The sequence below is a fragment of the Taudactylus pleione genome, unplaced genomic scaffold (genome assembly GCF_031769625.1).
Source record: "Taudactylus pleione unplaced genomic scaffold, aTauple2 ptg000262l, whole genome shotgun sequence".
NCBI classification, from domain to species: Eukaryota; Metazoa; Chordata; class Amphibia; order Anura; family Myobatrachidae; genus Taudactylus; species Taudactylus pleione.
This window is the reverse complement of record NW_028284664.1, coordinates 5540864-5552595: the sequence shown is the minus strand read 5'-3', so window position 1 is coordinate 5552595 and position 11732 is coordinate 5540864. Positions and strand designations below refer to the sequence as shown.

General features: G+C 35.1%; 11 non-coding genes across 11 annotated transcripts; all 11 read right to left on the bottom strand.

Annotated features, from left to right (window-relative positions):
• Positions 1–117: 117 nt before the first annotated feature.
• Positions 118–224, bottom strand: LOC148514275 (U6 spliceosomal RNA). The gene has a single exon (XR_015879790.1). It is a non-coding gene; the product is annotated as a U6 spliceosomal RNA (small nuclear RNA).
• Positions 225–1755: 1531 nt separating this feature from the next.
• Positions 1756–1862, bottom strand: LOC148514274 (U6 spliceosomal RNA). The gene has a single exon (XR_015879789.1). It is a non-coding gene; the product is annotated as a U6 spliceosomal RNA (small nuclear RNA).
• A 523-nt stretch (positions 1863–2385) lies between these two features.
• LOC148514273 (U6 spliceosomal RNA) lies at positions 2386–2492 on the bottom strand. The gene has a single exon (XR_015879788.1). It is a non-coding gene; the product is annotated as a U6 spliceosomal RNA (small nuclear RNA).
• A 1531-nt stretch (positions 2493–4023) lies between these two features.
• On the bottom strand, positions 4024–4130 carry LOC148514272 (U6 spliceosomal RNA). Its single transcript, XR_015879787.1, has one exon. It is a non-coding gene; the product is annotated as a U6 spliceosomal RNA (small nuclear RNA).
• A 523-nt stretch (positions 4131–4653) lies between these two features.
• Positions 4654–4760, bottom strand: LOC148514271 (U6 spliceosomal RNA). Its single transcript, XR_015879786.1, has one exon. It is a non-coding gene; the product is annotated as a U6 spliceosomal RNA (small nuclear RNA).
• A 1531-nt stretch (positions 4761–6291) lies between these two features.
• On the bottom strand, positions 6292–6398 carry LOC148514270 (U6 spliceosomal RNA). Its single transcript, XR_015879785.1, has one exon. It is a non-coding gene; the product is annotated as a U6 spliceosomal RNA (small nuclear RNA).
• A 523-nt stretch (positions 6399–6921) lies between these two features.
• On the bottom strand, positions 6922–7028 carry LOC148514269 (U6 spliceosomal RNA). The gene has a single exon (XR_015879784.1). It is a non-coding gene; the product is annotated as a U6 spliceosomal RNA (small nuclear RNA).
• Positions 7029–8559: 1531 nt separating this feature from the next.
• LOC148514268 (U6 spliceosomal RNA) lies at positions 8560–8666 on the bottom strand. Its single transcript, XR_015879783.1, has one exon. It is a non-coding gene; the product is annotated as a U6 spliceosomal RNA (small nuclear RNA).
• A 523-nt stretch (positions 8667–9189) lies between these two features.
• LOC148514267 (U6 spliceosomal RNA) lies at positions 9190–9296 on the bottom strand. Its single transcript, XR_015879781.1, has one exon. It is a non-coding gene; the product is annotated as a U6 spliceosomal RNA (small nuclear RNA).
• A 1531-nt stretch (positions 9297–10827) lies between these two features.
• On the bottom strand, positions 10828–10934 carry LOC148514266 (U6 spliceosomal RNA). Its single transcript, XR_015879780.1, has one exon. It is a non-coding gene; the product is annotated as a U6 spliceosomal RNA (small nuclear RNA).
• Positions 10935–11457: 523 nt separating this feature from the next.
• LOC148514265 (U6 spliceosomal RNA) lies at positions 11458–11564 on the bottom strand. The gene has a single exon (XR_015879779.1). It is a non-coding gene; the product is annotated as a U6 spliceosomal RNA (small nuclear RNA).
• Positions 11565–11732: the final 168 nt, after the last annotated feature.

The following is an 11732-nucleotide window of genomic DNA, read 5'->3' as shown; positions in this document are numbered from 1 at the left end:
GAACTGATTTTGTCATAAAAAAGTTGGTCGATTTATTCTTTGCTTGCAAAATTTCTTGACTTTTTATCTGCAGGTATCTTAAGTGGAATCGAATTAATTTGTCCAAAGCTATATACCTAAAATATGGAACGCTTCACGAATTTGCGTGTCATCCTTGCGCAGGGGCCATGCTAATCTTCTCTGTATCGTTCCAATTTTAGTATATGTGCTGCCGAAGCAAGCACATTCCAAAAGCAAAGTCCTAAGAGTTATATACCCCACCATGTGCCTCAAGATTGATCTTAGGGAGAGTGAAAGTTGGAAGTTAAATTTAAATAGGGTTTTATAAACTGGAGAACATTAACAAGATAGAGCTGCTAACTGGCAAAAAAATTCAATATCCCATTAAGGAATAGCCATCGATTTCCATACATACCACAGTGAAACAAATTATGAAAATTGGCATGTAGAGGTTCATTTCTTCAAAACCATAGACCGTACTAGGCTAAAATTGCTTCTTCGCATTCTTTGGCTAGGATGGCACTTGACAAAAATGGGTGCTCTTTGCCAGGCACCCCTGTGCATCTAAGCAGCCAGGTTTCCAGACATCAGCAAAATCTCCAGCCAAAAAAACATTTACTGCCCATTAAATAACCATTCTTTTTTATAACTTTATAGTTTATAGCATTTAGTTTAGGGAGACTAAAGAATTTTACTTCTAAATGTTTTTAGTTTATAATACTAATCATATGCTAATCACCATTTATGTAATCGGTTAATGTCAAATAAGTGGGCAAAAAGGTCAAAAATGACATAGTTTACACTTAAAATGTATTTGTTGCTAAACAAATTTGGATATATGCAAATTATGTAACTGCTAAACTTTAAGATTGTAAATTAAGTATTGTGTGCACTATCTTTTGGCTCAATTAACAATAAAAGTAAAAAATACAGATGAAAAGCATATGGTAAGTATTGTAAATTAATAATATATATATATTTTGAAGCCACAACTTGGTCTCCCTAATTGTATTGGTATATGATTTAAACTAGCCCTAACATTTTATTTTTATTTTTGTACATTCTGTTAGAGGTGCTTATGTGTTGTGAATGGCTCCTTGGTTTGACATCTAATACATTATGTGTTCAGCTCTTATTTTTGTGGAGCAGAGTTAAAAAAAGAATTTTTAGAAGTCTAGTATATCCATGGGTGTTTGGGGAGTTTCTTGATGGAACATTATGTGTAGAGGGAGAAGCTAGGCATTTGTTCTTTGTGGAAAGGGTCTTAAATCTCATGCATTAAGCAAATTAGGTGATTGCAGCATGCACCATGGGCTTCAATAATTATATATTAGCAGATTTGATTTGCTGGAGATTGTGGTTTTGTACTGTACAATTGTCTAGAGTTATGAATAGTTATTGGATAAAGAAAGATACATTTTTCCACTGTACCAAGCAGAACCTATTGGGTGCAGCAGTGCATATTCATGCCTTCAGACCTGGAGTGACTTGGAGGGGGCACCTGTCCCTTACGTTTCCGCTTCGACCAATAGATACACCCCTGCAAGTTCAATAAGAATTGAAGGTGGCTAAATAATTTTCTAAGTTTAAATATAACTGAGGCAGTCTGCACAATTCACACAATGATAAGTCATGTCTAACTGATGACATCATACAAGAGTTGGTCGATTTGTTCTTTGCTTGCAAAACTTCTTACCTTTTTATCTGCAGGTATCATTAAGTGGAAAAGAATTAATTTGTCCAGAGCTATATACCTAAAATATGGAACGCTTCACGAATTTGCGTGTCATCCTTGCGCAGGGGCCATGCTAATCTTCTCTGTATCGTTCCAATTTTAGTATATGTGCTGCCGAAGCAAGCACATTCCAAAAGCAAAGTCCTAAGATATATATACCCCACCATGTGCCTCAAGATTGATCTTAGGGAGAGTAAAAGATGGAAGTTAAATTCAGATGGGGTTTCAAAGACTGGAGAACACTTTACAATAAACAAGATAGAGCTACTTACTGGCAAAAAAATTCAATATCCCATTAAGGAAAGGCCACCAATTTCTATACGTACCACAGTCAAATTAATTATGCAAATTAGCATGTGGAGGTTCATTTCTTTTGGAACCATAGGCTGTACAAGATTAAAATTGCTCCTAAGTACAGAACAAGTGAAGTAGGAATGGAAAGTGGCAAAATAGTTTTCTAAGACTTAATAGAAGTACTGAGACAACCTGCACAATTTAGACAAGAATTGAATTTGAAAATGATATGTCATGTCGAACTGATTTTGTCATAAAAAAGTTGGTCGATTTATTCTTTGCTTGCAAAATTTCTTGACTTTTTATCTGCAGGTATCTTAAGTGGAATCGAATTAATTTGTCCAAAGCTATATACCTAAAATATGGAACGCTTCACGAATTTGCGTGTCATCCTTGCGCAGGGGCCATGCTAATCTTCTCTGTATCGTTCCAATTTTAGTATATGTGCTGCCGAAGCAAGCACATTCCAAAAGCAAAGTCCTAAGAGTTATATACCCCACCATGTGCCTCAAGATTGATCTTAGGGAGAGTGAAAGTTGGAAGTTAAATTTAAATAGGGTTTTATAAACTGGAGAACATTAACAAGATAGAGCTGCTAACTGGCAAAAAAATTCAATATCCCATTAAGGAATAGCCATCGATTTCCATACATACCACAGTGAAACAAATTATGAAAATTGGCATGTAGAGGTTCATTTCTTCAAAACCATAGACCGTACTAGGCTAAAATTGCTTCTTTGCATTCTTTGGCTAGGATGGCATTTGACAAAAATGGGTGCTCTTTGCCAGGCACCCCTGTGCATCTAAGCAGCCAGGTTTCCAGACATCAGCAAAATCTCCAGCCAAAAAAACATTTACTGCCCATTAAATAACCATTCTTTTTTATAACTTTATAGTTTATAGCATTTAGTTTAGGGAGACTAAAGAATTTTACTTCTAAATGTTTTTAGTTTATAATACTAATCATATGCTAATCACCATTTATGTAATCGGTTAATGTCAAATAAGTGGGCAAAAAGGTCAAAAATGACATAGTTTACACTTAAAATGTATTTGTTGCTAAACAAATTTGGATATATGCAAATTATGTAACTGCTAAACTTTAAGATTGTAAATTAAGTATTGTGTGCACTATCTTTTGGCTCAATTAACAATAAAAGTAAAAAATACAGATGAAAAGCATATGGTAAGTATTGTAAATTAATAATATATATATATTTTGAAGCCACAACTTGGTCTCCCTAATTGTATTGGTATATGATTTAAACTAGCCCTAACATTTTATTTTTATTTTTGTACATTCTGTTAGAGGTGCTTATGTGTTGTGAATGGCTCCTTGGTTTGACATCTAATACATTATGTGTTCAGCTCTTATTTTTGTGGAGCAGAGTTAAAAAAAGAATTTTTAGAAGTCTAGTATATCCATGGGTGTTTGGGGAGTTTCTTGATGGAACATTATGTGTAGAGGGAGAAGCTAGGCATTTGTTCTTTGTGGAAAGGGTCTTAAATCTCATGCATTAAGCAAATTAGGTGATTGCAGCATGCACCATGGGCTTCAATAATTATATATTAGCAGATTTGATTTGCTGGAGATTGTGGTTTTGTACTGTACAATTGTCTAGAGTTATGAATAGTTATTGGATAAAGAAAGATACATTTTTCCACTGTACCAAGCAGAACCTATTGGGTGCAGCAGTGCATATTCATGCCTTCAGACCTGGAGTGACTTGGAGGGGGCACCTGTCCCTTACGTTTCCGCTTCGACCAATAGATACACCCCTGCAAGTTCAATAAGAATTGAAGGTGGCTAAATAATTTTCTAAGTTTAAATATAACTGAGGCAGTCTGCACAATTCACACAATGATAAGTCATGTCTAACTGATGACATCATACAAGAGTTGGTCGATTTGTTCTTTGCTTGCAAAACTTCTTACCTTTTTATCTGCAGGTATCATTAAGTGGAAAAGAATTAATTTGTCCAGAGCTATATACCTAAAATATGGAACGCTTCACGAATTTGCGTGTCATCCTTGCGCAGGGGCCATGCTAATCTTCTCTGTATCGTTCCAATTTTAGTATATGTGCTGCCGAAGCAAGCACATTCCAAAAGCAAAGTCCTAAGATATATATACCCCACCATGTGCCTCAAGATTGATCTTAGGGAGAGTAAAAGATGGAAGTTAAATTCAGATGGGGTTTCAAAGACTGGAGAACACTTTACAATAAACAAGATAGAGCTACTTACTGGCAAAAAAATTCAATATCCCATTAAGGAAAGGCCACCAATTTCTATACGTACCACAGTCAAATTAATTATGCAAATTAGCATGTGGAGGTTCATTTCTTTTGGAACCATAGGCTGTACAAGATTAAAATTGCTCCTAAGTACAGAACAAGTGAAGTAGGAATGGAAAGTGGCAAAATAGTTTTCTAAGACTTAATAGAAGTACTGAGACAACCTGCACAATTTAGACAAGAATTGAATTTGAAAATGATATGTCATGTCGAACTGATTTTGTCATAAAAAAGTTGGTCGATTTATTCTTTGCTTGCAAAATTTCTTGACTTTTTATCTGCAGGTATCTTAAGTGGAATCGAATTAATTTGTCCAAAGCTATATACCTAAAATATGGAACGCTTCACGAATTTGCGTGTCATCCTTGCGCAGGGGCCATGCTAATCTTCTCTGTATCGTTCCAATTTTAGTATATGTGCTGCCGAAGCAAGCACATTCCAAAAGCAAAGTCCTAAGAGTTATATACCCCACCATGTGCCTCAAGATTGATCTTAGGGAGAGTGAAAGTTGGAAGTTAAATTTAAATAGGGTTTTATAAACTGGAGAACATTAACAAGATAGAGCTGCTAACTGGCAAAAAAATTCAATATCCCATTAAGGAATAGCCATCGATTTCCATACATACCACAGTGAAACAAATTATGAAAATTGGCATGTAGAGGTTCATTTCTTCAAAACCATAGACCGTACTAGGCTAAAATTGCTTCTTCGCATTCTTTGGCTAGGATGGCACTTGACAAAAATGGGTGCTCTTTGCCAGGCACCCCTGTGCATCTAAGCAGCCAGGTTTCCAGACATCAGCAAAATCTCCAGCCAAAAAAACATTTACTGCCCATTAAATAACCATTCTTTTTTATAACTTTATAGTTTATAGCATTTAGTTTAGGGAGACTAAAGAATTTTACTTCTAAATGTTTTTAGTTTATAATACTAATCATATGCTAATCACCATTTATGTAATCGGTTAATGTCAAATAAGTGGGCAAAAAGGTCAAAAATGACATAGTTTACACTTAAAATGTATTTGTTGCTAAACAAATTTGGATATATGCAAATTATGTAACTGCTAAACTTTAAGATTGTAAATTAAGTATTGTGTGCACTATCTTTTGGCTCAATTAACAATAAAAGTAAAAAATACAGATGAAAAGCATATGGTAAGTATTGTAAATTAATAATATATATATATTTTGAAGCCACAACTTGGTCTCCCTAATTGTATTGGTATATGATTTAAACTAGCCCTAACATTTTATTTTTATTTTTGTACATTCTGTTAGAGGTGCTTATGTGTTGTGAATGGCTCCTTGGTTTGACATCTAATACATTATGTGTTCAGCTCTTATTTTTGTGGAGCAGAGTTAAAAAAAGAATTTTTAGAAGTCTAGTATATCCATGGGTGTTTGGGGAGTTTCTTGATGGAACATTATGTGTAGAGGGAGAAGCTAGGCATTTGTTCTTTGTGGAAAGGGTCTTAAATCTCATGCATTAAGCAAATTAGGTGATTGCAGCATGCACCATGGGCTTCAATAATTATATATTAGCAGATTTGATTTGCTGGAGATTGTGGTTTTGTACTGTACAATTGTCTAGAGTTATGAATAGTTATTGGATAAAGAAAGATACATTTTTCCACTGTACCAAGCAGAACCTATTGGGTGCAGCAGTGCATATTCATGCCTTCAGACCTGGAGTGACTTGGAGGGGGCACCTGTCCCTTACGTTTCCGCTTCGACCAATAGATACACCCCTGCAAGTTCAATAAGAATTGAAGGTGGCTAAATAATTTTCTAAGTTTAAATATAACTGAGGCAGTCTGCACAATTCACACAATGATAAGTCATGTCTAACTGATGACATCATACAAGAGTTGGTCGATTTGTTCTTTGCTTGCAAAACTTCTTACCTTTTTATCTGCAGGTATCATTAAGTGGAAAAGAATTAATTTGTCCAGAGCTATATACCTAAAATATGGAACGCTTCACGAATTTGCGTGTCATCCTTGCGCAGGGGCCATGCTAATCTTCTCTGTATCGTTCCAATTTTAGTATATGTGCTGCCGAAGCAAGCACATTCCAAAAGCAAAGTCCTAAGATATATATACCCCACCATGTGCCTCAAGATTGATCTTAGGGAGAGTAAAAGATGGAAGTTAAATTCAGATGGGGTTTCAAAGACTGGAGAACACTTTACAATAAACAAGATAGAGCTACTTACTGGCAAAAAAATTCAATATCCCATTAAGGAAAGGCCACCAATTTCTATACGTACCACAGTCAAATTAATTATGCAAATTAGCATGTGGAGGTTCATTTCTTTTGGAACCATAGGCTGTACAAGATTAAAATTGCTCCTAAGTACAGAACAAGTGAAGTAGGAATGGAAAGTGGCAAAATAGTTTTCTAAGACTTAATAGAAGTACTGAGACAACCTGCACAATTTAGACAAGAATTGAATTTGAAAATGATATGTCATGTCGAACTGATTTTGTCATAAAAAAGTTGGTCGATTTATTCTTTGCTTGCAAAATTTCTTGACTTTTTATCTGCAGGTATCTTAAGTGGAATCGAATTAATTTGTCCAAAGCTATATACCTAAAATATGGAACGCTTCACGAATTTGCGTGTCATCCTTGCGCAGGGGCCATGCTAATCTTCTCTGTATCGTTCCAATTTTAGTATATGTGCTGCCGAAGCAAGCACATTCCAAAAGCAAAGTCCTAAGAGTTATATACCCCACCATGTGCCTCAAGATTGATCTTAGGGAGAGTGAAAGTTGGAAGTTAAATTTAAATAGGGTTTTATAAACTGGAGAACATTAACAAGATAGAGCTGCTAACTGGCAAAAAAATTCAATATCCCATTAAGGAATAGCCATCGATTTCCATACATACCACAGTGAAACAAATTATGAAAATTGGCATGTAGAGGTTCATTTCTTCAAAACCATAGACCGTACTAGGCTAAAATTGCTTCTTTGCATTCTTTGGCTAGGATGGCATTTGACAAAAATGGGTGCTCTTTGCCAGGCACCCCTGTGCATCTAAGCAGCCAGGTTTCCAGACATCAGCAAAATCTCCAGCCAAAAAAACATTTACTGCCCATTAAATAACCATTCTTTTTTATAACTTTATAGTTTATAGCATTTAGTTTAGGGAGACTAAAGAATTTTACTTCTAAATGTTTTTAGTTTATAATACTAATCATATGCTAATCACCATTTATGTAATCGGTTAATGTCAAATAAGTGGGCAAAAAGGTCAAAAATGACATAGTTTACACTTAAAATGTATTTGTTGCTAAACAAATTTGGATATATGCAAATTATGTAACTGCTAAACTTTAAGATTGTAAATTAAGTATTGTGTGCACTATCTTTTGGCTCAATTAACAATAAAAGTAAAAAATACAGATGAAAAGCATATGGTAAGTATTGTAAATTAATAATATATATATATTTTGAAGCCACAACTTGGTCTCCCTAATTGTATTGGTATATGATTTAAACTAGCCCTAACATTTTATTTTTATTTTTGTACATTCTGTTAGAGGTGCTTATGTGTTGTGAATGGCTCCTTGGTTTGACATCTAATACATTATGTGTTCAGCTCTTATTTTTGTGGAGCAGAGTTAAAAAAAGAATTTTTAGAAGTCTAGTATATCCATGGGTGTTTGGGGAGTTTCTTGATGGAACATTATGTGTAGAGGGAGAAGCTAGGCATTTGTTCTTTGTGGAAAGGGTCTTAAATCTCATGCATTAAGCAAATTAGGTGATTGCAGCATGCACCATGGGCTTCAATAATTATATATTAGCAGATTTGATTTGCTGGAGATTGTGGTTTTGTACTGTACAATTGTCTAGAGTTATGAATAGTTATTGAATAAAGAAAGATACATTTTTCCACTGTACCAAGCAGAACCTATTGGGTGCAGCAGTGCATATTCATGCCTTCAGACCTGGAGTGACTTGGAGGGGGCACCTGTCCCTTACGTTTCCGCTTCGACCAATAGATACACCCCTGCAAGTTCAATAAGAATTGAAGGTGGCTAAATAATTTTCTAAGTTTAAATATAACTGAGGCAGTCTGCACAATTCACACAATGATAAGTCATGTCTAACTGATGACATCATACAAGAGTTGGTCGATTTGTTCTTTGCTTGCAAAACTTCTTACCTTTTTATCTGCAGGTATCATTAAGTGGAAAAGAATTAATTTGTCCAGAGCTATATACCTAAAATATGGAACGCTTCACGAATTTGCGTGTCATCCTTGCGCAGGGGCCATGCTAATCTTCTCTGTATCGTTCCAATTTTAGTATATGTGCTGCCGAAGCAAGCACATTCCAAAAGCAAAGTCCTAAGATATATATACCCCACCATGTGCCTCAAGATTGATCTTAGGGAGAGTAAAAGATGGAAGTTAAATTCAGATGGGGTTTCAAAGACTGGAGAACACTTTACAATAAACAAGATAGAGCTACTTACTGGCAAAAAAATTCAATATCCCATTAAGGAAAGGCCTCCAATTTCTATACGTACCACAGTCAAATTAATTATGCAAATTAGCATGTGGAGGTTCATTTCTTTTGGAACCATAGGCTGTACAAGATTAAAATTGCTCCTAAGTACAGAACAAGTGAAGTAGGAATGGAAAGTGGCAAAATAGTTTTCTAAGACTTAATAGAAGTACTGAGACAACCTGCACAATTTAGACAAGAATTGAATTTGAAAATGATATGTCATGTCGAACTGATTTTGTCATAAAAAAGTTGGTCGATTTATTCTTTGCTTGCAAAATTTCTTGACTTTTTATCTGCAGGTATCTTAAGTGGAATCTAATTAATTTGTCCAAAGCTATATACCTAAAATATGGAACGCTTCACGAATTTGCGTGTCATCCTTGCGCAGGGGCCATGCTAATCTTCTCTGTATCGTTCCAATTTTAGTATATGTGCTGCCGAAGCAAGCACATTCCAAAAGCAAAGTCCTAAGAGTTATATACCCCACCATGTGCCTCAAGATTGATCTTAGGGAGAGTGAAAGTTGGAAGTTAAATTTAAATAGGGTTTTATAAACTGGAGAACATTAACAAGATAGAGCTACTAACTGGCAAAAAAATTCAATATCCCATTAAGGAATAGCCATCGATTTCCATACATACCACAGTGAAACAAATTATGAAAATTGGCATGTAGAGGTTCATTTCTTCAAAACCATAGACCGTACTAAGCTAAAATTGCTTCTTTGCATTCTTTGGCTAGGATGGCACTTGACAAAAATGGGTGGTCTTTGCCAGGCACCCCTGTGCATCTAAGCAGCCAGGTTTCCAGACATCAGCAAAATCTCCAGCCAAAAAAACATTTACTGCCCATTAAATAACCATTCTTTTTTATAACTTTATAGTTTATAGCATTTAGTTTAGGGAGACTAAAGAATTTTACTTCTAAATGTTTTTAGTTTATAATACTAATCATATGCTAATCACCATTTATGTAATCGGTTAATGTCAAATAAGTGGGCAAAAAGGTCAAAAATGACATAGTTTACACTTAAAATGTATTTGTTGCTAAACAAATTTGGATATATGCAAATTATGTAACTGCTAAACTTTAAGATTGTAAATTAAGTATTGTGTGCACTATCTTTTGGCTCAATTAACAATAAAAGTAAAAAATACAGATGAAAAGCATATGGTAAGTATTGTAAATTAATAATATATATATATTTTGAAGCCACAACTTGGTCTCCCTAATTGTATTGGTATATGATTTAAACTAGCCCTAACATTTTATTTTTATTTTTGTACATTCTGTTAGAGGTGCTTATGTGTTGTGAATGGCTCCTTGGTTTGACATCTAATACATTATGTGTTCAGCTCTTATTTTTGTGGAGCAGAGTTAAAAAAAGAATTTTTAGAAGTCTAGTATATCCATGGGTGTTTGGGGAGTTTCTTGATGGAACATTATGTGTAGAGGGAGAAGCTAGGCATTTGTTCTTTGTGGAAAGGGTCTTAAATCTCATGCATTAAGCAAATTAGGTGATTGCAGCATGCACCATGGGCTTCAATAATTATATATTAGCAGATTTGATTTGCTGGAGATTGTGGTTTTGTACTGTACAATTGTCTAGAGTTATGAATAGTTATTGAATAAAGAAAGATACATTTTTCCACTGTACCAAGCAGAACCTATTGGGTGCAGCAGTGCATATTCATGCCTTCAGACCTGGAGTGACTTGGAGGGGGCACCTGTCCCTTACGTTTCCGCTTCGACCAATAGATACACCCCTGCAAGTTCAATAAGAATTGAAGGTGGCTAAATAATTTTCTAAGTTTAAATATAACTGAGGCAGTCTGCACAATTCACACAATGATAAGTCATGTCTAACTGATGACATCATACAAGAGTTGGTCGATTTGTTCTTTGCTTGCAAAACTTCTTACCTTTTTATCTGCAGGTATCATTAAGTGGAAAAGAATTAATTTGTCCAGAGCTATATACCTAAAATATGGAACGCTTCACGAATTTGCGTGTCATCCTTGCGCAGGGGCCATGCTAATCTTCTCTGTATCGTTCCAATTTTAGTATATGTGCTGCCGAAGCAAGCACATTCCAAAAGCAAAGTCCTAAGATATATATACCCCACCATGTGCCTCAAGATTGATCTTAGGGAGAGTAAAAGATGGAAGTTAAATTCAGATGGGGTTTCAAAGACTGGAGAACACTTTACAATAAACAAGATAGAGCTACTTACTGGCAAAAAAATTCAATATCCCATTAAGGAAAGGCCTCCAATTTCTATACGTACCACAGTCAAATTAATTATGCAAATTAGCATGTGGAGGTTCATTTCTTTTGGAACCATAGGCTGTACAAGATTAAAATTGCTCCTAAGTACAGAACAAGTGAAGTAGGAATGGAAAGTGGCAAAATAGTTTTCTAAGACTTAATAGAAGTACTGAGACAACCTGCACAATTTAGACAAGAATTGAATTTGAAAATGATATGTCATGTCGAACTGATTTTGTCATAAAAAAGTTGGTCGATTTATTCTTTGCTTGCAAAATTTCTTGACTTTTTATCTGCAGGTATCTTAAGTGGAATCTAATTAATTTGTCCAAAGCTATATACCTAAAATATGGAACGCTTCACGAATTTGCGTGTCATCCTTGCGCAGGGGCCATGCTAATCTTCTCTGTATCGTTCCAATTTTAGTATATGTGCTGCCGAAGCAAGCACATTCCAAAAGCAAAGTCCTAAGAGTTATATACCCCACCATGTGCCTCAAGATTGATCTTAGGGAGAGTGAAAGTTGGAAGTTAAATTTAAATAGGGTTTTATAAACTGGAGAACATTAACAAGATAGAGCTACTAACTGGCAAAAAAATTCAATATCCCATTAAGGAA